This window comes from Mustela putorius, unplaced genomic scaffold (assembly GCF_011764305.1).
Source record: "Mustela putorius furo isolate JIRA1106 unplaced genomic scaffold, ASM1176430v1.1 tig00000589_pilon_pilon_pilon, whole genome shotgun sequence".
Taxonomy (NCBI): Eukaryota; Metazoa; Chordata; class Mammalia; order Carnivora; family Mustelidae; genus Mustela; species Mustela putorius.
The window spans coordinates 11,332,901-11,337,296 of record NW_025421425.1 but is presented as its reverse complement, the minus strand read 5'-3'; the positions used below and the strand labels follow the sequence as shown (position 1 = coordinate 11,337,296).

At 33.9% G+C, this 4,396-nt stretch overlaps 1 pseudogene; it reads right to left on the bottom strand.

Annotated features, from left to right (window-relative positions):
• Window positions 1-2,596: 2,596 nt before the first annotated feature.
• Window positions 2,597-2,747, bottom strand: LOC123392603 (annotated as a pseudogene).
• Between the last annotated feature and the right edge of the window lie 1,649 nt (window positions 2,748-4,396).

Sequence of the window (4,396 nt, the reverse complement as noted above, 5' to 3'; positions counted from 1 at the left end):
TGCTCCATTTTAACTTAGAGTCTTTTTACATATGCCATTTTCTCTTTCTGACACTGTTTTTCTTGATATTTGGATGGTGATTTCAGAGACATTTATGTGTTCTCAGTTGAATTGTCTCTTCCTCAAGCATCTCTTAGAAATCTCTCACCTTAAAACCAAATCACATGACCAATATAAAAATATATCATCACATTCTTAGTTTTGCTTCAATATATTCTTATATGCCATAGGGTATTTTTCTGTTTAAAATTATTATTCATTCATTGGATGATATTGGTAAAGGCTTCTTACTTAATGGTGGTAAACTCCATGGGGTCAGAGATGCTATCTCAATCATCTATCTTCCACACCCAGTATAGTGCCTGGTAGATAGATGCACTCAGGACGTGTTTTTAGAATTAATAAATGATCATTAAGCTTGTGTTTATAGACTCATTTAATTTTAGTACAGAATTAGTAAAGAAAAATAAGATTTTTTGAACAAATGATACTACAAGCACATGTGCATTGGGCTTGAAATTTGCTAAGCAATGGGTTTGGCATTTATAGAAAAAAAATTCCTGCTGCCATGTTCTCTATAAAGTGTTTCTGATATGACTCCATTCCCTTACACTTTCTACATGGGACACATGGTCTCAGTGAAAATACTATTTGATTCTGGGCTTGTAACTTAAAGTCAAAAGTCCTTTGTATGACACCTGAAATTTTTAGACTTCTGATCCTGTTTAATTTTGAAGCCACACACTCCTGATATACTTATCCGACCACTTTTGTTCTAGACCTATAACACATAGATTATGTTTGAAATTGTATATTCTTTATCTTTCTGCACTCTACCTCCTGTGGGGAGGAGGTGCCGAATGTTGACACTGTAGTGAATGTAGGCCTTGTTGGCCTAGTGAATTTTTTCAAAACACAATATTAAGTAAATATTGCCCAAAGTTGAGAGGGAAACTGGAACCACAATAGGTCTGTCAAGAAAAAAACACATTTGAAACATAAACAACTAGAAAAGTTAGAATAATTGAAGTGTGCATGTGATTGAGGGCATGGATGAAGATTTGAGTTACAAAATTCAAAGACACATAACATTCCTGCAATCCTGGATCAGCAGAGCCATTTATGAATCTTATATCATTTCCTCCCACCATGAAACTACCACACATCCCATAGTGCTATAACTGTTTATGGGAATATCTTCTCCAATACACTCTGAGATATCCTGAGATATCTGAGATATCTCTGAGATATCCACATTCAATTTTATAATCATTCCATTATGAGAGCTTATAAATGTTAAGTTCTTAATAAATATATTTTGAATTATCTAAATACAAATGGATGAATAATCAACTGCATAACCCAAATTCCTGATTTGCAGACAGCTAGTTTCCTCTCAAATATTCTTTTTTTTTCTTTTTTGTTAAGATTTTATTTATTTATATGACAGAGATCACAAGTAGACAGAGAGGCAGGCAGAGAGAGATGAAGGGAAGCAAGCTCCCCACTGAGCAGAGAGCCCAATGTGGGCTTCCATCCCAGGACCCTGGGGTCATGATCTGAGCTGAAGGCAGAGGCTTTAACCCATTGAGCCACCCAGACATCCCCCTCTCAAACGTTCTATGATATACTTAGTATCCCAGTAAACAATGAATCCACTTTCATAGCCTTTTGAACTAAGAGTTTTTGTAAACATTGTCAGTCTTCATAATTAATCTATTTTCTTTTGGAATAGTAGCAATCCATAGTCAATTTTGTTTCAGGTTTATACAGACACAGAATAAATATGATAAATATTGAATGAATAAAGGAATGGATAACTGAATTCAATTCCTTCAAAGTAAAATTTCATCTTTGATTTCAAAGTTTAGTTACAGTCCAACATGCTTGAATTCTAATTCTCCATATAACATTAGAAAGCATAATTTTTATTTCAAATAAGCATGGAGGAGCTGGATTCCATAGAAGTTAATGAAGTAGCTCATTACATTTCATCCTAATTAGGTAAATCAACAAGGCTGAATGACTATTTTCATAGGTCAGCAAAACAATAGGAAACATTATAAGGATACATTTATTTAGAAAACATTTATATATTATTTAATATTTTCTAGTCATTATATTAAGCAACTTACAAATAGTAACTCATTTAATTATTTTGGCAGACCTGTTATTATTCTCATTTATTAATGAAAAAATTGAGGCACAGATTGGTTAAATAACTTGTTCAAAGTCAACAGCTAAAAACGTAAATTCTAGTTCACTCTAAAGGATCTCTAGAGAGTGCTTTTAACCATATACCATGTGATGTTAATACACACATTTTTATCTGTTTCACCAGTGTTGTATAGAGTATTCTATAAATTGTTTAATGTTTTTGTGTTATATAGAAACTATAATAACAAATAGTATTTAATTATCTTGATGTGAAAAATTATCACATTAGGAGCATAATTCAGAGGAGTAAATTTCTCTGCCTCACAGCTGTATTGATGGATGTCTGGATATCACTTACTGGTTTTCTGTTCATTTCACACTCAAGGAATCTGTGGGAGTTCTGATACGAAGACTCTGTGGAAAACTCTGCTTCTTAGCTCATTCAGGTTATTGGCAGAATCCACTCATGTTTGGAGGAATGAGTTCAATATTTCTCTGCTGGTTATCAATCAGAAATTATGCTCATCTATTAGCAATAATCATGCCTTGGATAAACCTCATTGGCTATGATACTGCCTCTGAGCAAAGTATATGCTCATATTCTAGAGGCAGATGGTATCACCTATCACAAGACCTTCCCCCCTTCCCCCCTTCATTTTTAAAGCCAATAAGAATCTTTTTACATGAAATATATCTCATGGTCCTAATCTTTTCTGCCTGAAAAAACCCGGGCTTTTTCAGTCAGGACCAACAAGAATACTCTCTCTTTCTCAATGTAAACTGATTTGGAAATTTAATTAATTATTGCCTGTAGAACTGGAAAAAAAAAGTAGACAATTTTGGTTATGTACTTGGGAACTTCAAACTATTTATTTTATTTTTATTATTATTATTTGGATTCAAGTTTTTATTTAAATTTCAGTACATTAACATACAGTGTAGTAATAGTTTCAGGTGTAGAATTTAGTGATTCATCACTTACAATACCTGGTAGTCATCACAACAAGTGCCCTCTTTAATACCCATCACCCAATTAACCTTTCCTTATCTACCTTTCCTCATCTACTTCCCATTCAGCAACGCTCAGTTTCTTCTCTGTAGTTAAGGGTTTATTTTATAGGTTGCTTCCCTTTTTCCATTTGTTCATTTGTTTTGTTTCTTAAATTCTACATGTGAATGAAATCATATATTTGTTTTCCTTTGCGTGACTTATTTTGCTTAGCATAATGCTCTCTAGCTCTATCCATATTGTTGCAAATGGCAAGATTTTGTTCTTTTTTTTTTAAGGCTGAGTAATATTCCATTGTATAACTACCACATCATCTTTATCCATTTGTCAGTCAACGTACATTTGGGCTCTTTCCAAATTTGGGCTATTGTTGATAATGCTTCTATAAACACTGGGGTGCATGTATCCCTCTAAATCTGTATTCTTGTATCCCTTGGGTAAATACCTAGTAGTTCGATTGCTGGATTATAAGGTGGTTTTATTTTTAACTTCTTGAGGAAAGTACATACTGTTCTCCAGAGTGGCTGCACCAGTTTGCTTTCCCACCAACAGTGCAATGTCCTTGCCCATACCTGTTGTTTCTGGCCATTCTGACAGGTGTGAGGTGGTATCTTATCATGACTTTGATTAGTGTTTCCCTGATGATGGGTGATGTTGAGAATCTTCTAATAAGTCTGTTAGCCTTCTGGATGTCTTCTTTGGAAAAGTGGTTATTTATGTCTTCTGTCCATTTTTTAACTGGGTTATTTGTTTTGGGGGGTGTTAAGTTTGATAAGTCCTTTATAGGTTTTGGATACTAACCCTTTGTCAGACATGTCATATACAAATATCTTCTCCCATTCCAAAGGTTGCCTTTTAGTTTTGTTGATTGTTTTCTTCTCTGTGAAGAAGCTTTCTATCTTGATCCCAATAATAATAATAAGGTCCCAGTAGTTCAATTTTGCTTTTGTTTCCCTTGCTTCTGGGAATGTATCTAGTAAGAAGTGATAGCAGATGTCAAAGATGTTACTTCTAGCGTTCCCCTCTAGGATTTTGATGGCTTCCTGTTCTCACATTTAGGTCTTTCATCTATTTTGAATTTATTTTTGTGTGTGGTATAAGAAAATAGTCCAGTTTCTTTCTTTTTTCTTTTCTTCCCACATTGCTGTTCAGTTTTCCTGACACCATTTGTTGAAGAAACTATCTTTTTTCTATTGGATATTCTTTCCTGCTTTGTCAAAGATTAGTTGA